Below are 25,680 nucleotides of genomic sequence, written 5' to 3'. Positions count from 1 at the left end.
CCAAAGAACTAGTCTTTGGGTCAGGCATAAACATTTGGACAGGAGTGGAAATTTTAGTAGTATTTTTATGTGGTTTTACTCATAGAGAATAATCTTTGCCCATTTCTCCATTTTACTGGATGTAATTAATTAGAATTTAAATATCTGCTAAAAGAGCACTGAAAGCAGAAAAACACCTACATTGCCTGATCTTTTCCTCTCTAAACCCATAAATCAACATGAAACCATCTTTTAATGACTATCTCTATCCCTGATACATTAGCAGTGTCCAACTAATAAAATATACCATGATTACTTGTGCCTTCATGAACTTATAGACTATGAATGTGCTGCTTAGCACTTAGTTATAAGTTTCTATTATGTTCTCTACTTATATTATGTCTGTATGCCAAGTTTGTGCCAAGCTTCTAGTATGTGCCTTAATCACACTGTGCAGCATGGTGGGATCCAAGTCTTATTTCTGATACTTTGATCCCAGAATTGTGCCTAAAAGAATATTTACAAGATATATTATCAATAGTTCAGTGGAGATAAATCTTGAAGACACACAAAACCCTCTTCAAAATTGACTAGCAAAAATTGAGGTGTTTTCTGAGGCATCATATGTTCTTGATACTTATTTGTGAAAAAAAATCTTATTTCATAGTTATCTCACATTTATTATATTATGACAAATTTATTGACCTTTACCCCCCACACATTCTTCCCTTAAGTGTTAACTTTCACTGCCATAGTTTCCATACCTTCCCTTTATCACCTTTGGAAATGAACATTTTTTTTCCTGTTCTGATGAAAATTCATGGGATTGATGAGAATACATAACTGAAAGAAATCAAAGGAACAAATTATTTTACTTGCTACACTCTTTTGAATATACTTTGCAAAAAATGAAGTTATTATCAAGGTGAGGATGACAGAAAGAAGCAGAAAAGCAAATCCAAGATCCTAATTATCCCATATATTAAAAAAAAAACTAATATATAAGTGAACAAAAACAATTAAGTAATTCTCAAAAGAAGAAATATTAATTCATATGCATGGATGAGGGAAATTTGGAAAAAAAGTATGAAATGTTTTTCAACTTTACAAAGATGAGAAATTGCATAATATCTGTAATAAAGTACTATCTTAAAGACATAATGCGTACGGAAATAACCATTCATAAAAAGCCAAAACTTGTGTGATTCTACTTATAGGAGACATCTAAAGATACTAAACCCATTGCACAGAAGGAATGGTGTTTTTGATGAGAGACAAAAGAATCACCTCTTTTGTGAAAATTTTACTTTCTTTTGGGATATGTAAATTTTCTAGAAAGAGGCTGCAAAACAAATTGAAACTACTAAACAATACTTAAAATATTAAGACAGTAGGCTTAATTTTCTGTGGATTGATTGCATTTAAATTTTAAAAATATATAAAAGATAAACAGAAATGTAAAAATATTTAAAAGCCCTTCTTTGAAATCCTAAAGCCTATATCCTGGACAAAAGAAGTGTTTTATCAATAAACAGATGATAAGCATGCTAGTAATTCTAGCTGAAAGAAAGGCTGAGGAAGGAGAAATGCGAATTTGAAGCCAGTTTGAACACCTTATCAAGATCTATTTCACAATATTAATGAAATGGGTTAGGAATGTAGCTAAGTATTAGAGCACCCTGAGTACAAACCTCAGTATATGTACATATATCTACATGTATTTAATTAGGTAAGTTACACAAATACCTAAATGGAGAAAAGAAACAAGACACAATATACAATCATAAACAAAATGGATAATATTATGTAAAAGCAAGTAAAAAACATGTAATTTTAAGGAAACAGGCACATGTTTCATGCACATTTCAACTTACATTGTCCCAAAATGTAAAGTACAGGAAATTTACATTAAATAATAATCTATAGTTTACAAAAAGAAAATCATTTTTTTATTGATGGGAGGTAACCTATTTCTCAACATAGAACCTGTTCTAAACAATGGAACACACATATGGGCACAAGAATGATAGAAAATTTAATCCATAATATCATCAATAAACATATTATTTTAAAAATCCTCTTTACAATAATAATTTTCAGCCATGACTATGCACTCACAAAGTACTGGAATTGTGAATAAGGAATATTCATTATATGTCAGAGAATATTAACAGAAAACCCAGAACAATTAATCATAACGAGCTCTGTGAAGAAAATTTAAATGAATATGTATTTAAATCATATTAGTGAAACTGTTTTAGATAATTAACATTTTGTAATGATTTAACCAAGAGATATTAAAAAATGTGAACACGTTTTCTGAAAGGATTCAAAATCTATAAAGAGATATCAGACCATGCAGACCCTGATATAGGGGAGTACTTTGGGTGTTACTTTGAATATCCTCAGGGAACACTAAGGGGAAGAAGCCTAAAATCATTTGAAACTGTAAGCTTAGGGTATGGCACGGCCTTCTATGACTGCAAGATAAATAAAAGTAAGGTTTCTGAAATTCATTTCTCTTGGATTAGCGCTACACAATTAACACATTAAAGTGTGATTTTCTCCTTCACATTGGGACCTATCATCAGTAATTTTTGGTTTTATTCATATCTGCCAACCTGTCTAAGTGGCTTCTCTTATATTTTGGATGTGAGGTATCCCCAAATGCTCATGTGTAAGATGATGGGAAAAGGTTTAGGGGTGAAATGATTGGGTTTTGAGAGCAATAACTCAATCAGAGAATTGATCCTTTCATAAAATTAACTGAGTTCTTGGTCACTGTGGTTTGGTAAGGTTGGCTGGGGGAGGTGGGTCATTGGAGGCATGCCTCTATTGTATAAATTCATTATCTGTATCTGGTCTCTAGAGTCTGTATCTCTCAGCATTCTAATCATCTTATGGACAACATTCCTCCACTAAACCCTTCCATCATGATGCTCAGCTTCCTGTCAAGCCCAAAGAAATGAAGCTGGCTGTTTATGGACTAGGACCTTTGAAATCATGAGCCCCCAAACTTTTCCTCCTTAAAATGGTCTTGTCAGATCTTTTGTTCACAGCTGGAAAAAAAAACTGATTAAAACAGCTACTGCATTTTGTCTCTAGATTCCATGGTTCTTCACTTTGGTCCAGAAAGGTGACTAGGGATGACTTGGAGACAGTGAAGATTGTTTATTGGACCATGGAATGACTGTTAGTAATCCTCTGTTTAATTACTGATGTTTATGTCCTAGTATTGTGTTCATTAGAGTAAGACTAGATTCTGGAAAAACTATCTCTCCAACTATTGTTTCCAGACAGACCCATTATAATATATAAGAAAATTTTCAATCTGAAAATTCTGAGCATATCTTTCAAATATCAAAAGTAAAGGGAACAAATTAAAGATAAGAAAATACATTGTATTTCAAGGGGTAGGTCACAATATATTATATTGTTGAATTTCTTTAACAAATATGAAATGAAGGCTGTACATATCAAGAAAGAATGAGGTTAAAAATAAAAAGAAACATAATTAATATTTTCCTGTCTATATCATCATTTTCCCCAATATATTCCCATGAAAGTAAGAATCTGGAACTAATTCATGTACAGTGGAACCTACCAAGAGATACTCTATAAAGGAAGATATTTAATATATTGATATTTAATCAAGAATTTTGAAGGGAAGTGACACTCACCCAGAAAGATCAGGTTTCTGTAGTTCTCCAACATAACATCTCTGTATAATTTCTGTTGAGCAGGTTCCATGCATTCCCATTCCTCTTGAGAGAAATCAATGGCCATATCCCTGAATGTCAATGATTCCTGAAATAAGAATAAGTGTATAAATGGCATATTGACCATGTGATCACTGACAAATTTTTAATTTGACTCTATGAGAATGAGGAGAATAGGCTCTCACATAGGTGAGGAACTTCAATTATTCAATAAGATACTTTTAACAAATCATTCTTGTCTGATGTATTAGATAACTCTGAGAAAAGAGGATGACAGGAATCCAAAAGAAGTGCATATGCTAACTTTTGTGAAATAAAATGTAAAATTTAGATAAATATAGAAATATACATGTGGGAGCTATATTTATATGTATAAAATGAATTATGTGTATTTTTCAATTGAGAAAGTTGCGGTGAATTAGAAGATTGCTTCCTAAATTGTAACAAGCACAAACATGGATGGGATATATTCCTAAGGTGTATATGGAGTGAGTCAGTTGTCCTGGGATAGGAACTGGGTTTCTGAATATGTACCAAATTCTTTAGTGATGCTAATGGCACTGGTCCAAGACAAACACTTGAATAGCAATGAGGTAGAGCAGTAAAGAAGAATTCATTGATGAATCTGAATTCATATATTTTAAGCAGTTTGTGCATTTTGCTATAATAGAAGGTAGCAGAAAGAATCCTTTTTGATTATTGCAAATTTATATCTATCACTCCAAGAGTTTCTCATATCGTAATGCAGATAACCAAAATAATATATTGACAGTGGTAATAGTATTTTCTTTTATTCATTATCTTTGAGGATATTTTGTCAAACATCCAACTAATGCTCTTCCTGGGACTTTTGCAAATCTACCTGGTCTATAATTCATAAAAAGTAACATAAATGTCAAAATAAAGTCTGAAATTAAAAGAATTTTCAGAGCATTTATTGATAGTTATAACTGAGAAGAGTAATGAAACTATATTAGGAAGGAAATAAAATCAAATTTATTAAACTCTGCATTTTAATACATTTGTGAATATGGCAATTTTTGTGCACTAAAACAACAAACTTTCATGTAAATCATGGTAAAAATATTCAATTATTTAAAATTATAATTCAACTTGAATTTGATACTTTGTTTTTTATGATGCTACTGAGATATACATGTTGAAGATTAGATTATAAAGAGCTAAAAATTGAGTCTTATTTTCTTTGATACTTTTCATTTATCATCCATGAACTATATTTTAGAATTTTAATGTACTGAGAAATAGGGTTTTATAATTGTCTCTTTTACTGAAAATATAAGAAGTTTAGAATGTGTATGCCTTTGGCCTTGAGGTGGAATAAAATGAAAATATACAAAGGTATGGTTTCCTTCAACCCTCCCATTACAAAGCCAATGTTTAGTAAACAAACATGAGAGATTCGTTTTCCAAAGAAAGTCACAAGTAAAGAGAAATTAGAAAGAAAAAAACAGGGTTTTCAAGATGGCGGCCTAGAGGGTGGCTGCATTTCATGTTGCTCCAGGACTCAGGATTCAAAAGAGGAGATATTGAGACGTTTGGGACCAACTCAAAGCAGCCGGGTGACTCTCATCCCCTGGGGAGGCATCCCAGATGGGACGGTGGTCCCGGAACGCAGGAAACATTGTGAAGTAGAACTGCTGGCGAGACGCCCCTCCCCCCGCTGGAGCAGTGAACTCGGTCAGCTGGGAGCACCGTAAAGGAGGCCGCTCGGCACAGTGCTAGGACTCAGAGCAACCACTGGGGCTCCGGCAGCTGCCCAGGGGAAGAGTGGTGAGGAGAGCTGTGTGGACTCAGGACACCGGGGCCTGCCCTGAGGAGGAGGAGAGGAGCGTGGCCAATTGGATTCGGAGTGACTGCACCAGAGCTACAGGCGGTTGCCAGAGGAGAAGCTCCGCGGCGAGCTGTTTGGACTCAGGGAGACTGCTTCTGAACCCCGGGGCCTGCCCTGAGGACGAGGAGGAGGAAGAGGAGCGCGGCCGCTTGGATTCTGGGTGACTACACCAGAGCTACAGGCGGTTGCCAGAGAAGGGGCTGCGTGGCGAGCTGTTTGGACTCAGACCACTTCTGAACCCCGGGACCTGCCTAGAGGAGTAGGAGGAGGAGGAGGAGGAGGGCGGCGGGTCCTTCAGACTTGCAGTGACTGTATTAGCGCTCCAGGCAGCTGCTCAGAGGAGAAGGCGAGTGGTGAGCTGATTGGACTTAAAGTGACAGCTCCTGAACACAGGGGGGCTGCCTGGAGGAGAAGCGTGGTGGGACGCTTGGTCTTGAGTGGCCGCACCAGAGCTCTGGGCGGTTGCCCAGAGGACCTGTGCTGTGGGTCACGTGGACTCAGAGCCACTCAGAGCGACCACTCCTGAACACCCCGGGGGTTATCTGGAGAAGGAGGAGGAACGGGGAGGGTCACTTCGACTCAGAGTGATTGATTGCCCAGGGCCACGGGTGGTTGGTGGAGGTGGAGGCACGCAGTGAGTTTCTTGGACTCCTAGTGACCGCACTGGAATACTGGGCGGCTGTCTGGAGGAAGAGGCGTGTGGTGGGTCTCTGGGATTCAGAGTGATTGTACAGGGCCCCAGGTAGCTGCTCAGAGGAGAGGCCACATAGCCAGGTGATTAGGTGCAGAGCAGGGTCCCAGGATCTAGGAGGCTTCTTGGTGGAAGAGCTGCACAGAGACAGGCTTAGGGCGGAGCGAAGGTTCCAGGCCTGTGGGCAGATTCTCTGAGGAAGGGCAGCCTAAGGAGAGTCATCTGCAAAGGGTGAGGCTCCCAGGCCCAGGAGGTAGGGCCGGGCCCCTGGGAACTTTGCAGAGGAAGGCAGCCCAGCCCAGGCGGTAGCTGTAAATTGAGGGGAACCTCTAGGAGGGAACTGACCAGCGAGACCTCCCCACCGGGTGAGTCTTCCCTGCTTGGTGAGGTTTCCCCACAAGGATGGTAAAACCAGAGACTCAGGCCCAAACAGGCCTTGCCTCAGCCCACAGCCTAGGTCCCCTTTGGATGACCATTGGTCAACAAGTGGAGGCACCTCTGCCCACTAGCAGGGATTATACCCCACCTGAAGGCCACCACTCCTAGAGAGGCAGCTTCCTTGTGGAGCACCGCATTATCAACTTCCTCCAAGACTTCAGCCTACTGAAGGCTAAGGGGGGATATATATAGAAATCTTCAGGGACATTGTAAGTCAATAGAGGAAATCTGCAATATCTCAGCGGTCCTCTGATACCTGAACAATATGAGAAAACAAGGAAAGAAAATGCTGCAAACAAATCTAGATGTTACATCAATAAAACCCAGTGACAGCATGGCAGAAGAAATGACAGAAAAGGAGTTCAGAATGTACATAATTAAAATGATCAGAGAAGCAAACGATGAGATGAAAGAGCAAATGCAAGCATTGAATGATCGCACCAATCGACAGTTAAAAGAGCAAATACAGGAAGCAAAAGATCATTTCAATAAAGAGTTAGAGATATTGAAAAAAAAACCAAACAGAAATCCTTGACATGAAGGAAACAATAAACCAAATTAAGAACTCCATAGAAAGCATATCCAATAGAATAGAACACCTGGAAGACAGAACCTCAGACATTGAAGACAAAATATTTAACCTTGAAAACAAAGTTGAACAAACAGAGAAGATGGTAAGAAATCATGAACAGAATCTACAAGAACTATGGGATATCATGAATAGGCCAAATTTAAGAATTATTGGGATTGAGGAAGGCCTAGAGAAACAAGCCAAAGGAATGAACAATCTATTCAATGAAATAATATCAGAAAATTTCCCAAATCTGAAGAATGAAATGGAAAATCAAGTTCAAGAGGCTTATAGGACTCCAAATACACAAAATTACAACAGACCCACACCAAGGCACATAATAATGAAAATACCTAACATACAAAATAAAGACAGAATTTTAAAGGCTGTGAGAGAAAAGAACCAAATTACATTCAGGGGGAAACCAATACGGATATCAGCAGATTTTTCAATCCAGACCCTAAACGCTAGAAGGGCCTGGAACAACATTTTTCAAGCCCTGAAAGAAAATGGATGCCAACCAAGAATCTTATACCCAGCAAAACTTACCTTCAAATTTGACAATGAAAAAAAATCCGTCCATGATAAACAAAAGCTAAAAGAATTTACAAAAAGAAAGCCAGCATTACAGAACATTCTCAGCAAAATATTCCATTAGGAAGAGATGAAAAACAAAGAAGCAAATCACCAAAGGGAGGAATTATCCTAAAGGAATTGTCAAATAAAGGAGGAAACAAGTTGTGTCAAACAAATAAATGAATAAAATTTAAAAAATGAACCAAATGACCGGGAAACCAAATCATATCTCTATAATAACCCTAAATGTTAATGGCCTGAATTCATCAATCAAAAGGCATAGACTGGCAGATTGGATTAAGAAGAAAGATCCAACAATATGTTGCCTGCAAGAGACTCACCTCATAGAAAAAGATACCCATAGACTAAAGGTGAAAGGATGGGGAAAAACATACCATGCACATGGACTCAGCAAAAAAGCTGGAGTATCCATCCTCATTTCCGATAATGTGGACTTCAAGCCAAAGTTAGTCAGAAGGGATAAAGAAGGTCATTTCATACTGCTTAAGGGAAGCATAAATCAGCAAGATATAACAATCATAAACATCTATGCCCCAAACAGTGGTTCATCCATGTATGTCAAACAAATCCTTCTCAATTTCAGAAACCAAATAGACCATTACACAATAATACTAGGTGATTTTAACACGCCTCTCTCACCACTGGACAGATCTTCCAGACAAAAATTGAACAAAGAAACCATAGATCTCAATAACACAATCAATAATTTAGACTTAACGGACATTTAGAGAATATACCATCCAACCAAGAGCGAATACACTTTCTTCTCAGCAGCACATGGATCCTTCTCTAAAATAGACCATATATTATGCCACAAAGCTAATGTTAGCAAATACAAGAAGATAGAGACACTAGCATGTATTCTATCAGATCATAATGGATTGAAGTTAGAAATAAATGAAAGAGTAAAACACAGAAACTATTCCAACATCTGGAGATTAAACAATATGCTATTATATGATGAATGGATAACAGAAGATATTAGGAAGGAAATTAAAAAATTCTTAGAGGTAAATGAGAACAAAGAAACATCATATCAAAATCTCTGGGTCACTATGAAAGCAGTACTCAGAGGGAAATTTATTTCATGGACCGCATTTAATAAAAGAAGGAAAACTCAACAAATAAACGACCTAACACTACAGCTCAAAGCCCTAGAAAAAGAAGAACAGAACAGCACCAAAAGTAGTAGAAGACAGGAAATAGTTAAACTCAGAGCTGAAATCAATGAAATTGAAACAAAAGAAACAATACAAAAAATTGACAAAATAAATAGTTGGTTCTTCGAAAAAATAAAGAAAATTGATAAACCTTTAGCCCCACTAACAAAGAGAAGACGAGAGAAAACCCAAATCACTAAAATTCGGAATGAACAAGGAAATATCACAACAGACAGGATGGAAATACAAAACATAATTAGAAGCTATTTTGAAAATCTATACTCCAACAAAATAGAAAATTTTGAAGGCATCAACAGGTTTCTAGAGACATATGAATTGCCTAAACTGAACGAGGAGGACATAAACAATTTAAATAGACCAATTTCAAGTACTGAAATAGAAGAAGTCATCAAAAGCCTACCAACAAAGAAAAATCCGGGACCAGATGGGTTCTCAGCCGAGTTCTACAAAACCTTTAAAGAAGAGCTCATTCCAATACTTCTCAAAGTATTCCATAAAATAGAAGAGGAGGGAACCCTCCCAAATTCATTCTATGAAGGCAATATCACCCTGATACCTAAACCAGACAGAGACTCTTCAAGGAAAGAAAATTTCAGACCAATATCCTTGATGAACATCGATGCAAAAATTCTCAACAAAATTTTAGCAAATCACATACAAAAACATATTAAAAAGATAGTGCATCATGATCAAGTTGGTTTCATCCCAGGGATGCAAGGTTGGTTCAACATCAGGAAATCAATAAACGTAATTCACCACATTAATACACTTAAAGTCAAGAATCACATGATTATTTCAATAGATGAAGAAAAAGCATTTGATAAAATACAGCACCCCTTCATGCCCAAAACACTAGAAATAATAGGGATAGTGGGAACATTCCTTAACATTGTAAAGGCCATTTATGCTAAGCCCATGGCTAATATCATTCTAAATGGTGAAAAACTGAAAGCATTCCCCCTAAAAACTGGAACAAGGCAGGGATGCCCTCTTTCACCACTTCTATTCAACATCGTTCTTGAGACTCTGGCCAGAGCAATTAGACAAACCAAAGAGATTAAAGGGATACGAATTGGGAAAGAAGAACTCAAACTATCCCTGTTCGCTGATGACATGATTATATATTTAGAGGAACCTGGAAATTCCACCAGAAAACTCTTAGAACTCATAAGTGAATTCAGTAAAGTAGCAGGTTACAAGATCAATGCCCATAAATCCAACACATTTTTATACATAAGTGATGAATCTTCAGAAAGAGAAATTAGGAAAACTACCCCATTCACAATAGCCTCAAAAAAAATAAAATACTTGGGAATCAATCTCACAAAGAGGTGAAAGACCTCTACAATGAGAACTATACAACACTAAAGAAAGAAATTAAAGAACACCTTAGAAGATGGAAAGATCTTCCATGTTCTTGGATAGGAAGAATTAATATTGTCAAAATGGCCATACTACCTAAAGTGCTATACAAATTCAATGCAATTCCAATTAAAATCCCAATGATGTACCTTACAGAAATAGAGCAAGCAATCATGAAATTCATCTGGAAGAATAAGAAACCCAGAATAGCTAAAGCAATCCTTAGCAGGAAGAGTGAAACAGGGGGTATTGCAATACCAGATCTTCAACTCTACTACAAAGCAATAGTAACAAAAACGGCATGGTATTGGTACCAAAATAGAAAGGTAGATCAATGGTACAGAATAGAGGACACGGACACAAACCCAAATAAATACAATTTTCTCATACTAGACAAAGGTGCCAAAAATATGCAATGGAGAAAAGATAGCCTCTTCAACAAATGGTGCTGGGAGAATTGGAAATCCATATGCAACAGAATGAAACTAACCCCATATCTCTCACCATGCACGAAACTAAACTCAAAATGGATTAAGGACCTCAGGATCAGACCAGAGACCCTGCAGATTATAGAAGAAAAAGTAGGTCCAAATCTTCACCTTGTTGGTCTAGGATCAGACTTCCTTAACAGGACTCCCATAGCACAAGAAATAAAAGCTAGAATCAACCACTGGGATAGATTCAAACTAAAAAGCTTTCTCTCAGCAAAGGAAACTATCAGCAATGCGAAGAAAGAGCCTACAGAATGGGAGAATATCTTTGCCAATCATACTTCAGATAGAGCACTAATCTCCAGAATCTATAAAGAACTCAAAAAACTTTACTCCAAGAATTCAAATAATCCAGTCGACAAATGGGCTAAGGAAATGAATAGACACTTCATAGAAGAAGATCTACAAGCAATTAACAAACATATGGAAAAATGTTCAACATCTCTAGTAATAAGAGAAATGCAAATCAAAACCACCCTAAGATTCCATCTCACCCCAATTAGAATGGCGATTATCAAGAATACGAGCAACAACAGGTGTTGGCGAGGATGTGGGGAGAAAAGTACACTCATACATTGCTGGTGGGCCTGCAAATTAGTGCAGTCACTCTGGAAAGCAGTGTGGAGATTCCTTAGAAAACTTGGAATGGACCCGCCATTTGACCCAGCTATCCCACTCCTTGGCCTCTACCCAAAGGACTTAAAATCAGCATACTACAGAGACACAGCCACATCAATGTTCATAGCTGCTCAATTCACAATAGCCAGACTGTGGAACCAACCTAGATGCCCTTCAATTGATGAGTGGATAAAGAAACTGTGGTATATATATACAATGGAATATTACTCAGCCATAAAGAATGATAAAATTATGGCATTTGCAGGCAAATGGATGAAATTGGAGAATATCATGCTAAGTGAGATAAGCCAATCTCAAAAAGCCAAAGGACGAATGATATCGCTAATAAGTGGAAGATGACACATAATGGGGGGGGAGGGAAGGGTTAGTGTTAGGGTTAGAGTTAGGGTTAGGGAGGGGGGCAAGTATGGAGGAAGGAAGTACTGTATAGAGGGTAAAGAGGGGTGGGAGGGGTGGGGGGAAGGGACACAGAATGAATCAAACAAAATTACTCTATGTAAATTTATGATTACACAAATGGTATGCCTTTACGCCACGTACAAACAGAGAAACAACATGTATCTCATTTGTTTGCTATAAAAAAAAAAGAAGAGAATGAAAAAAAAAAAAGAATAGGTAATAGAGGACATGATAATTCAAGAGTTAATCCTGCCATCTTGCTTTCACTTAGCAATTAGTACTTCTGCTCTTGGGAAGTGCTAGATTGCTATAGTGAGATTATCTATTCTTTATTTGCTTAAGCTCTAGTTATTTCTTTATGCTGCTAGACTTTTGATGATAAAAAAAGGAAAAAAATCAAATTGCTTATATTCTCTTCCACTCATCTTGACACAATTACCAGAAATCTTTTTTATTAATAATGTACACTCTCTTGTATGACTCATAGACAAATTTCTTCAGGCCTTAAGTTATTTAAAATCTGGTTTGATTTGTATCCTAGTTTCCAAAAGTAGACAAGATAAAATAATCTGGGTAGAAATTCGTAGCTATGAAGTAAGGAGGTCTAAGGAGGAGATGCCTTCCTATCCTTTCCTTCTTCAAAGTCTCACTTTCATCACCTTTTCTTAAGATTTTACTGGTGCCTCTCTATTAAATCTTTTATTATTATTCTGTCGTTTCTTACTCCTCTAGCCCTTTTAATTTTTTGGTGTTTCCTAATGTTCTTCTATACAATTTTGTTTTCATTCTACAAATCCTCTTATATATTTTATTTTTACTCAGCTCCTCAGTTGCTCCTAAATATGTCTTTACTATGAACCTGTAAGGACTAACTAGAACCTTCTATCCAGTTATTCTATAGCTATCTCAAATTTAGTACAATCTTTATATTCAGGCCAGAGAAATCATTGTACTGGACCTTGCACTTTAAAATATCTCACATCTCACTTTCTGCTTTTTATCATCCCAACCCCTTGCCCTACACACACACACACACACACACACACACACTCACACACCCACACACACCACTGTACCAAAGAAGACAAGAAAGACTGTCACTCAGGATCAGAATTGGTTGCTCAGGGCTGGTAAACTGTAACTCTGACCTTCTGCACTCTTAACACCTAGGGCTCCAGGGAACCCTATCTCCACATACCTGTCCTGGATCTTCAAAACAAATAGCTGTTTTGGAGTGTGCTTCTGCTATAATTGGAGACAGACACTCCTTTAGACAAAGAAGATTTGAGGTGCAGAAGCAGTGAAGTAAGAGAAAAGACAACTTAATTACAGTGCAAAATCCTACCTCAGAATATCTAAGAAGAGAATTTTTCAGTATTGCCAAGTAAAGTACTTTTTTTAAACTTTTTTTCCCTCTCTTACTGGAGGTTCTAAGGAATTAATACAATATTTATAATAGTTGTATATGGGGTCTGGGAAATTGCCTATATGTAGGTCTAGACAATTTGCATGAAATAAAATACCAATTTTTATTAACAACTAGATGAATACAGCAGACTACAAAATTCAAAAGGATTTTTACAATAATGTTTAAAAATGTTAAATTTCTAAAAATTTACATTTCTTTTTAGTATACTATTTTAAAATTTGATATTCATTTAGTATATTTCTTGTTTTAGAAGTTTTGACTATTTTAGAAAACTTCTTGAAAATAAATTTTTATTTTTTGCATTAGTTAATTTATACTTTTGATAGAGATATATTCAAATCGTACACTTTGAAGAGATGTATATTTTATTTTCCATCATTTACTTCATTTGCAATCTAACATCACGATAGTTACAACAAAGTACAAAAGTATAACCCAAGAAAGGCAAAAAGATAAAGAGACAAAACGTAGAAATGTTCTCTGAATGAGAAACATTTTTCTAAGACAAGATTATAGGACTTAAAAAAATCAGTAGCTTGACTTATAACTTTAAGATATTCAGAAATGTGACCTGTGGGCTTACAATTGTATTCTTGCTACAGGCACTATAGATATTAGGTGTAGACCTTTCCAGATTCTAAGTGCTCACAACCCAATTTAATGTCTTCTAAATCTACCTTGTGTAATACAAAGCTGCTCCCCCCACCCTTTCCTTTGCATTACAACCTAGCTTGTCAGTCTGAAAGCTGTTCTCCCTGCCCTTTCTGCTGCAGCCATTTCCCCGCCTCCCAACTACTTGTCAGTCTGTGAACATCCTAGCTAGCTATTGGTTCATCAGTCACCTTTCAAGTATCCTTCTCCATTATTGGTCCCCTCTTAGACCTGTGGAATTAAACTGCTTAAGGGTAGCTACTCCGCCATCTTCTCTCTTGCTTTCTTGCTCCTACTCGCTTGCTTTCTCTCTCCTCCTCACTTTTCCACTCTCTCTAGCACACACCCTTTCTCTTTTCCTCTCATTTTCTCTCTTACCCTGCAGGGAGATACTTTGTTTGCTTAATAAACTCCCTTATGTGACTTCCCATGTCTGGCGTGGTTTTCGTGGGTTTTCTTACACCTTGCTTTGTACATTTTCTAATGTATAACACAACCCTCCACCTAATGTCACTGTAATCATCTTCCCACCTAACATCTAGTTGCCAAGAGTTCATTTTATTTTATTTACTTTTTGAGTCTACGTTTTAAATATGTTTGAAACTGTCTTTTCCTCCAAGGTCTTTCCTGGCCAGCCTCCAGAGTCACACCTCTCATCTTTCCATCCAGTGACACCCAGCTTCCAACTAACTTCTTCCTTGCACTTATTAATTCAGAATTTGTTACATAGATGTGCTTATTTATCCATGATTATTCTCTACTCCTAGACAGCAGTATAGGCTACAAGCAGGTTTGTCTAGCTCATCACTGTATTTGTGAAGCCTAGAGCAATACTGGTCTTTAAGAGACACACAATCAACAATTCATTAAATTTACAAATGGATTTTCCAAGTCCATTGGAAAAGGAATGTGTTATTTTAGGCAATTTATTATCCAAAGACTATTTTAGTTATATTTTTGTAACTGTGACGAATGCACACAACCAAAACAATTCAGAGGAGGAAAAGTTTACCTGGTGCTCATGATTTCAGAGGTCTCAGTCCATGGATTACTAACTCCATTGCTCTAGATGTGATCCATCATGGAGGAGTGGCACTGCAGAGGTAAACTGCTCCCTCCACAGCAGCAAAAAAGCGAAGGCTTGAGGGAGTGCAGGGAAGGTGCACCCTTCCAGGGCACACCCTCGGTGACCTACCTTCTCCAACCACACCCAGCTGCTCACAGTTACCACCCAGTTCATTCACATTTGGGTGGACTGATTGGATTATGGCTCTCACAGTCCAATCGTTTTACCTCTGAATAGTCCTGCAGAAACACGGGAACTTTGGTGGGACACCTTGCATCCAAACCATGACAAACAGCAAAACCTTCAATGTGTCTGTGATGACATTTATTGCACATGAAATGTTATTGTTGGCTTCACCATTGCACTTAGAAGTTCTTTCACTCATGCCCTGAGAAGCATTCTCTTGAAAAACTAGACTTTCTCAACTTTAGTACTGATGAAGGGCTCACTGCAAACAAACTTAGAGTGATGAGAGATGTTTGAATCTTCTAGGACATCTTTACTCCTCTGATAATCCTTTGGTCTTCGATCTTAAAAACTCACCCATTCTTTTAATAACATGATTATTGTTTTTTAATACTCTTTCATTTCTTCAGACTTCTTTCATATGAAAAGATATTTCCTTATTGACAATAGGAAAATCATTAAACTACAAAGTTTGCAAATAAAGTTGTTGATTAACTTTAAAAAAATAAAAAAATAAAAAAAAATAAAAAGAAAAAAAAAACAAAAGGTTCTGTATAAAACAGGGTGGATTAAAAAGAGTATTTAATATAATTCTGAAGAGATACTTAACAATAAAGAGAAATTCATTATTATTATTGGGAACATTCTGGCAGATACACTTTGAAAAATGTGTCAATGCAATTACAAGGACAGCGTCATTGTTTCAATATGAGTTGCCACAAGGAAGCAAACTAAAATAAAATGTAGAGCATAATTTCAAACTTCTGATAAAAGTTTTACTGGAAGTTTGATTTGTGCATGTGTTCCATGCTATAGAAGTACTAAAAGGGTAGTTGAATAGACACTTTTATATTCTACAGGGTCTCTGTTTTTTCCTGGTTTTTTTTTTTTTTAGTATAATGAATGTCTTTCTAATATAAACTATGAGAAAGCAATTCTGATTTAATGGAAGAGATGAGGAAAGATTCAAGATTAATGTTCTCCATTATGAGCATATAAAATGGAGGGAAAGATCAGTGTATTGGGCTCAAAGAATTTTGCCCCCATGGAAGATGTAAGGGTGAAGTCTAAAGCCATTGATGGGAAAGATGAAGAAAGATTGACTCTCAGAATATGGGTTTCCATCTAGTATCTGTTCCTTGCTCATTCAATTTCATCTTCCAGTACCCTAGGTTGATTCTGTAAGTTAATATGGTGATCAGGTTTGCCATAGTGAAAGAAGTGATGAGTTGAATCCAGTGACAGTGTTGAAAAGTTTTCCATGTCACACTTGGACAGGGCTCTTTCAAGGAAGATGTAGAGAAAAGAGGTGCAGGCACCAAGTGAGGATTTGGCAAATGGTACTGGAAACTTCAAAGGAGCTAGAGGCCCAGGTGGCAGGACATTCTTGGAGAGAAATAAAGTCTTATGGCAATGAGAGTCTGTAATGCCCATACAAGGGACAGCAGTTCAAACTTTATTATGCCTGAGCCAGTGGAGACACATAGGAAAAGATAAGGATATGGCCTAATCTGTCTCCCATGTGGACCTTACTGAGCACATGGTGGGCAGTTTGGGAGAGTGGTGGATGAGGTATCCCAATTTTGTTCAAGACAGCATGACAGAAAAACCCATCTGATTTCTGAAGTGAGCTGGTTCATCTCCATCCCTCAAAGGTTTTGAACATGCACAGAACTGAAAGACAACCTTCTGGCTGAGAACTTTGGAAATCTTCCTCTAGTGAGGCTGGGCTATCAAGGCATGGTGCAGGTGGGGACGTCCTTGAGAAAGCAGCTAAGAAATGGAAGGAATGGGATTTCTGAAGACTTCAGAGTTCATGCCTGGTCTGATAGAAACCATGATTTAATATTCCAAATTTGGAATAATTTGCTACATGCGGTAGTTCCATCTCAACTTCTCTAGACAGGGAAAACAAAAACTAGGCCTTGCCAAGACTAATGTGGATAAAAAGGGGTCAAGAAAAAACAGAGTTTGGTTTCCTGAATGCAATGGAGAGTGATTCTCTTCTAATTATTTCAAAATAATAATCTTTCAAAACTTTGTTACCTCAAGCAATGAGGTAATATGCATTTTGTTAATTCTTGAAGTTGATGGAGCATCCAGATGGAATGTAAAAAAAAAGTAACACTTATTTTATTTGCAATTATCTAATGCTAATAACAATAGCACCATTGCAAATCCAGATTACTAACACATTCACATGTGAAACAGAAAATATGTTTTACACTACAAGTCATGAATCCATCACATGAATAAAACTGAAGTGTACAAATTGAGGGGAAGCTCCTAATATAAAGGCCTAAAAATGAACTATTCTGAAAAGGAAATAAAGTAGTTTAAGGCATGTTACCACAAAAATAAATAGTAGGGAAGGAAGTTTGCCAATTTAAAATACATGGTATTTTGGAAGGAAAATGCAGCCCCTGACCTGGAACATACCAGAAGACCAGCTATATCTGCTTTCTTCTCCTTCTCTGGGCTTCTTTCTCAGAAGTAAATATCTACAATTCAAATTTATCTCTTAAAAGTCTGCCTCTACATGAATTACAACACATGAACCTTCATAGAACTTTTGTAATTTCAAGAGTAGTTTTAGCTTGATGTCATGGGGATAAGGTCTTTCCTCTAACCAATTTTATTGATACAGTTTAAATGAGAAAATGCCCATTATGATGTGAGGAAAATTATTCAAATTCACTGGGTTTTTGCTTATGTTCTTTGTACAAGGTATTTAATCCAGGGAAACTTTGTTGACTTACCACTGAGCTACATCAATAGCACTCCTTATTTTTTACTCCGTATTTTTTTTTTTATTCTGATACTGGTTCTCACAAAATTGTGACAGTTACTGTCAAATTTTTATTCTCCTGCATTAGCCTCCTGAGTACCTGGGATCACACGTGTGCATGACTATGATTGCCCAAACTCAATGTTCATGTATTCAAGAGAAAACAAATATGTATGGTACTTACAGTATATTCTTCAAGAGGAAAAGCACAAGTGTCTACATTTTTCAGAAAATATGTATGTAATTTTGTTGCTATCTCTATAGTAGTAATTACTAGGTAGTCAATGTATCTTACGTGAGCAATTCTAGGATTTGCCAAGTACTATGATGTATATGGTTGTTTCAGTCAGGTATTTTGCTGCTGTGACTCAAGATCTGACCATTAAATTTGTAGAGGAGGAAAAGTTTATTTAAGTGCCGATGGTTTCATAGGTCTTAGTTCCTAGAAGGCTGGCTTCATTCCTCAGACTGTGAGGTGAGCCTTAACATCAGAGTGGAAGAGTGTGGCAGAGGGAAACAGCTCACATTGCAATCAGAAAAAGAGGAAGTCAATTTTGAAGATATCATGTAAGTATCATAAATCTCAGTGAGGATATTCAGTGAGTGCCAAGACACATTGAGGTCATCACATGACATTCAGAGACTGCAATGAAGATATTATTTATGTATCTGAGATCAAATTTAGGATATTATGTGAATGCCAGAGGCCACAGTAGGGATATTTTGTCAACATTGTGGACAAACTTCAATATATTAGGTGAATATCAGAGGTCTTACTGAGAATATAATATGAATATCAGAGGTCATATTGAGGGTATTATGTGAATGTCAGAGGACCAGGGCTAACATGTGAGTCCCAGAGATCAAAGTGAGCATATTATGTGATTGTGAGAGGTCATAGTGAGGACAATAGATGAGTTTGAGAGGTTACATCAAGGGTATAATAACAATTTCAGAAGCCAGAGATAGATCATGATGTGATTCTGCAAGATTGCATTGAGGATATATGTGAGTGTAGGGGGTCAGGGTGAGGATATAGTCTGAGTGTCATTGGATACAGTGAGTGTATTATGAGAGTGTCAAATGTCACAATTAGGATATAATGTGAGTGTCAGAGGTCAGAGTGAGGTTACTATGACAGAAAGAATTCATATTGTGGATATTACTTGAGTGTCAGAAGTCACATTGTGGATATTATGCATGATTTGGAACTGTGGGCTTCCTTTGGCCCTCACCCACATAACTTGTCCATCTGCTAGCCAGATTCAGGAAATTCCCACCCAAGGACTCTGCCCCATGTCCTCTCATTTTTCCTCTGGTCTGGTATGCAGCTGCAGCCTCCCTCAATGCCTAACTGGGGAGGGGATATTAAGTATGGGGTGAGCCTCCAAGCTCATAGGCCCTCCGTGTGAATTCTCTCTTTGGCACTTATTGTGCCCAGTAACCTTCCCTGAAGCTGAGAAACAGCTTGGGATGGGCTGGGCAGGTGGAGTTCCATATCCTTAGCAGGACTTACTGTGGGACCTGGCACAGGGTAGAAGGGAAGGAGGGTGGGGAATTGAGGAGGGGATTTAGGAGACCCTGAAAACTGGGAAACCCCAGGCCCAGCTCATGGCCACCACTGTTCAGGGGACATGAACAGCACCTCAGTGAGGGGCCCAGGGTTAGCAGGCAGGGAACTTTTGGGAGTCCCTGCAGGGCAGCAGTTACCTGGGAGGACCTTTATTCTTCCTGGCACACAAGAATCTGGAGTCACTGCTGATGGGCTGGGACCTTTGCTAAAGTCAGAAATAAGAAAAAAATGAATTTGATTACAATATGGCCAGAGCTAAAAGAAGTTGATCTACCAACAATATCCACAACAGCACTGCTGTCCACAGGCACTGAGCCAGGAGACGCATGAGTGGAGATCTGGGGTTGTGGAGAGAGTGCAGTCAGTGTCCCCAGTCCTCCCTTCCTTCCTGTGCCTGGCTGTGGCCTGGCCAAATTCCCTTCCTGGGAAGGGAATGGCTGCCTGCAGGGAGCTGGGACTTTGGCAACAAATGACAGGCAGTGAGGAAAAAGCAATTTGAACATTCTTTGAAATTCTCTCATTTTAATTGGGTCCTGTCTCCATCCCCCATCTAGTGTGTCCTACAGATTTGAGGGGTGTGGGGCGCTGTGTTATTTGATCCTGTATGTTGGGTTGATGCAGAGATCCCCTCAAGGGCACTCATAGATTGTGAGTGAGAAGAACACAGAGCTCCCCACCAGCTCCCTAGTGAATGATGGGGAAGCTGCTCAGAAGCCCAGTCAGGGTCGCTGGGATGGAAGTTTTCCGCCCTTTGAGCTAATCAGGTACCTGCTCAGAGGGAAGTGACAGACTGTAGGATTCAGTGGAAAAGATCCTTTTACCCAAAGTGAGCACCAAAACATTTTTCTCACCTGAGATTTACCTGTAGTCCTGAAGCACATACCTGGGGTGTGCCATGTGCAGTAGCAGGTGAACTTGCAGTGGACAGCAACCCTGGTCAGTACCTGCCTCTTGCTCAACCAAGACTCCAGGTTCCCTTGCTGAAATCTGTGCCCTGTCCAAATGCCCAGGGACCCTTCTATCTCATGGGGCTGCCCTACTGCCCAGGATCTGTGGTTGTACACCATAAAGATCCCTGAGACATCTGTGAAGATATGGGGCTCACATCATGTGCTCAGACCTACCTCCCTTCTCACTCCCAATCATCCTGATCCTGTGTGCATCCAGAGATTTGCTCTCTGAGACCCACCCACTCCTCATTCACCCCTAAAGTACATGCATCTGAGCACAGTCCCCAAACACAGACCTTCCTTTAAAGTTGGAGATGAGAGCCCATATCTCCTCTTTCTCCTCTATCTCTTCAGTAATGTGACTCCTGCAGTTCTAGCTGGGAGTCCCTCTGTGATTGGGTCAGGCTCCCAGGTGATCCATCTGTGGGGTCAATGAGGCACCAGCATAGTGACCAGGTAACCCTGGCTGATAACTCACACCCAGGGCCATTGGAAATCATTCTACCTGCAATTCAATTCTTTCTTTATGGTTTTTCAAATTAGCACCCATTGTCATGGAAACCTCTGGGTAGGTGGAGATGATGAGGGCACTGATGACCTGCATGGAGCCCACCCAATTCTTCTGCCCAGAGCCACCCAGCATCTCTGTGGTCTGTGAGCAAAAAGATGGAGGCAAGAGGAAGCAATAAAGACTTTCACATTCCACTACCAAAGTTGATCAGAAAGGCACATGGTAGACTCTTCCACTCTATCTCTGACCAGGCTGGATGAGGACATCTACTTTCCACTCCAGAGCACTGAGCCAGGCCATCATCTCATAGGGCCAGGAACACCTGTCATCTGGGATTTCCAAAATAACACACACTGCCTTGCTTCTGGAGGGAGGCACATATTTCTATTGTCCTTTCACTACAAACCTTTCCTTTCTGCAGGGGTAGAAGTGCCTCAGGTCAGGGTCATAAATCAAACAGCCAAGATCAGATACTTTTATCCAGTTATGGTCCCCAACCTTCTATTCCTCTCACCTGTGTTCCGCACACACTGTCTGAGATCTGGTCAACAGAAAAATCTGCAGAACATTCCCAGGCAAAGACAAAAACTGCCTCAGGAACACATTGTCCTCCAAAGACTCAGGAGATCCAGAACCTGAAAGAAGGTCATTGAAGAAGAGACTTCTGATCTATCCCACAGTGCAGGAGTCTTCCACTGAGTGTGGTCACTGAGTTACAACATCCACAGTGCCTGGTGAAGTGGTCACACCTGGAATGCCAGCTACAAGGGGCCTGAGGTTCCAGGATCCGACATTTGAGGCCAGCCTGGACCCCTTAGTGAGACCCTGTATTTAAATTAAAAAAAAAAAAAAAAACGTATCTGGCAGAAAGATCCTGAATTCCACATGCAGTATCTCAAATCAACAAATATTTGTAGGTTTAAACACTCATAGACAGATGTGCCAAGTGCCAGCATCAAGGCCCAGTATGATCCCTGACCTCCTGTGGAGAAGTTGAGTACTCAGCAGAACCAGCCTCACCCTGCCTCACACACCTGTCCCTGTCCCTTTTCACAGTCATATGCTGGGTTTAGCTAGGTGTTTCTAGATATGATTGACTGGTTTTTATCTTGGTCTTTTCCTCATCTTGATCTGGATGTGCACAGTTCTGAATGAGGTCTGGAACTGACCCCTGGCCTTGTACACACAGGTTGATCTGCACTCCTGAAGTTAAGTCTAGGAAAGTCTAAGTATCTGAATGAGCCCACCACCAAGTGGGGCTACCTTGGGAACATCCGCCTGTAATCTCACTGGAACACCCAAGCAGAACAGCCTCACAGGCCACAGGACAGGAATTGCTCCTCCTTGACAGGCTCCTGTCTGCATCCTCCCCCTGGATGGTGCTGCCTGTACCACTCAGAGCATGGCCCCAAGGCAGATGGTCACAGATATTTAATATTTTTAAAAAATCTTAGAAAATATCATTGTGCTCATTTTACAAAGAAGCATTTCAAAGATAATAAGAGCAAACAAGTATTTCATCAGTGCTCAAAATTTAAAGAATGTGGAAGAGCTTTAAATAAAATCACATGCATTCAGTGCAAGAAAATTTGTATGGGAAGAATGCCCTTCAAATTTAAGAAATGTGTTAAAGCATTTAATAATTTCTCAACCCTTTATCACAGTAGTGATAAACCCTATGGATATAAAGATTGTGGTAAAGCTTTTATTCAAAGGTCAACCCTTACTAAACACAACAAGAATCATGCTGCAGAGAAGCCCTACAGTTGTAAAGAATGTGGAAAAGCATTTATCACACCTCAAAACTTACTGAGCACCAGATGATTCATAGTGATGAGTGGCCATACAAATGTGTAGAATATGCAAAAGATTTTTAAATACACTTCAAGCCTTACTAAAAACCAGACTCATATTGGAGAGAAGCCCTACACATGTAAACAATGTGGGACAGCATTTATTCAAATCTCATATCTTAATCAGCACCAGAGAATTCACAGTTCTGAGACACCATAGGAATGTAAGGAATGTGGCAAAGGCTTTAAGTATATAGTCAACACCTTATTAGGCACCAGAGGATTCATAGTGATGAGAGACCATATGAATGTAAGGAATGTGGTAAAGCCTTTAAGTACAGTTGAGTCCTTATCAAACACCAGAGGATTCATAGTGATGTGAGACTATACAAATGTAAGAAATGTGGAAGAGATTTTAAATACATCTCACTCCTTATTCAGCATCAGAAATTCATACTGTTAAGAAGCCCTACAAATGTAAAGAAGCTGGGAAAGGGGTTATTCAATTTTCACACTTAACACCAGAGAGTTCATAGTGATGAGAGACCATATGAATATAAGGAATGTATATTAAGTATAATACAGACCTTATTAGACACAAGAGGATTCATAGTGATCAGAGACCATACAAAGGCAAGGAATGACACAAAGCTTTTAAACTCATATCAACTCTTACTCAACACCAGACTGTTCATACTGAAGGAAAGCTGTATAAATGTAAATAATGTGCAAAAGCATTTATTCAGATCTCACACTTTATTCAACACTGGGAGCTTGTTAGTAATGAAAGCCCATATGAATATAAAGAATGTTGCAGAGACTTTAAGGATTGTCCAATCCTTATTAAACATCACAAGGTTTATAATGATGGGAGATCATACAAATGTATAAAATGTGGCAAAGATTTTCAACTCAACCCTTACTTAATACCAGAGAATTCTTACTGGAGACAAGTCATGTGAATGTAAAGAATGAGGCAAAGCTCTTAATAGAAGTGCATACCTTATTAAGCATAAAAGAATTTATAATAGACAGAAACCCCAGAAAGCGGCAATGCCTTTGAGTATTGTCCAACCCTTACTTGCCACCACATAATGGATAGAAGCCCTACAAGTATAAATGTGAAAAAGTTACAACTGAAGGCCAGATCTTACCCAACCCTAGAGGATTCATCTCAGAGAGAGACCAACCAAATATAAGAATGTGACAAATTCTCTAACATTTGTTGACTCCTTACTAAATTCTAAAGAATTTATATGATAGGCCCTGCAATATAAATAATGTTGCAAAGCCATTAGTAATTGCTCAGAGAATTCATAGAAAAGACAAATCCTAAAAATATAACTTGACAGAAGCCTTGTTCTTAGACTATGGAAGCATTGTTTCTTCTTGGTCTGGAGTTTCTGCCTCTTGGACTGTGCAGCTGCTCTTTCTTCCAGCTCTCCAGCCTGCAGAAGGTCATTGTGGACTATCCAGCTTCTGGTTGTGTAAGCCAATTTAATAAAGTCCCTTTTATAATTATACTTACTGTTGATTCTGCTGACTCTGTTTCTCTAGAGAACCCTGATGAATACCTTATTTATTTTTTTATTTTTTTGGTCAATTCCATACTGATAACCTGATCTACCTCTTATTCTGTTAATTTGAGTCTTTTCTCAAAAGTTTAGTTTTACCAATTTTTCGATCTTTTTAAGCAACCAACATTTGGTATCCTTCAGTCTATTTTCTACTCTCTATTATATCACTGCTCTTATTTTTGTTATATTTATATCCTAGAAGTTTTGGGCTGACTTCAATTTTTTTTCACTTAAAGTTTCAAGTTAGGTTGTTTATTTGAAAACATCATTAATAATGTATGGTTTTATAGCTCCAACTTTCCCTCTGAAAATTGTTTTTTCTACATTCCATAAATTTTTATGTATTTTGTTTTTTAACACTTTATAGTATTTTCTAATTTTTATATCTTAAATACATGCTTTTTCATATTCATATTTGTGAGTTTTCTAGTTTTTCATTCATTATTGCTTTGTAGCACATTTATTGTGATCACACAGGATGCATGATTCTATTTCGATATTTTAAACTTATTGACACTTCCTTTATGGCCCAAATATAACCCCTTCTGGAGAACTTTCCTTGAACACTTTAGGAAAATATGTGTGGTAACTTTTTGGGCAAAATAATCTGTTTAGATCCCTTAGGGCAGTTGGTTTCTATTGTTTCTAAATTTGTCCTTCAAATTTGTCCTTACATTTTGAACTCAATAAACTTAACAACCAAAAAAAAAAAAAAACACCCAAAACAATAAGTGGGCAAGGAACTGAACAAGCAATTCATAGAAGGATAAATAAATCAGTGAGGAATTATACAAAAAATTTTCATCATCTCCATGAGTTAGAAAAATGCAAATTAAAACTGCACTGAGATTTTATCTACATCACTGAGAATGGCAATTATGAAGAATACAAATAACAATAAGTGAAGATGTGGGGGGGAATCACTGCACTCATGCCTTCCTAGTGGGAATGCAAATTGGTGAAACCACTCTGGAAAGCATTATGGAAATTCCTCAGAAACCTTGGAATGGAACAACCATTTGATGCTGTTATCCTACTTCTTGATATATACCCAAAGGACTTCAATTCAGCATACTACAGTGATGCAGTCACATCAATGTTTATAGCAACTCAATTCATAGTAGCAATGCTATTGAATTAACTTAGGTGCCCTTCAACAGATGAATGGATACATAAATTGTGGTATATATACATGATGGAATACTAGCCAGATGAATGAAAGAAATTATGGTATTTG

Source organism: Sciurus vulgaris, assembly GCF_902686455.1.
Source record: "Sciurus vulgaris genome assembly, contig: HiC_scaffold_633_arrow_ctg1, whole genome shotgun sequence".
NCBI lineage: Eukaryota > Metazoa > Chordata > Mammalia > Rodentia > Sciuridae > Sciurus > Sciurus vulgaris.
Note: the sequence above shows the minus strand (reverse complement) of the source record.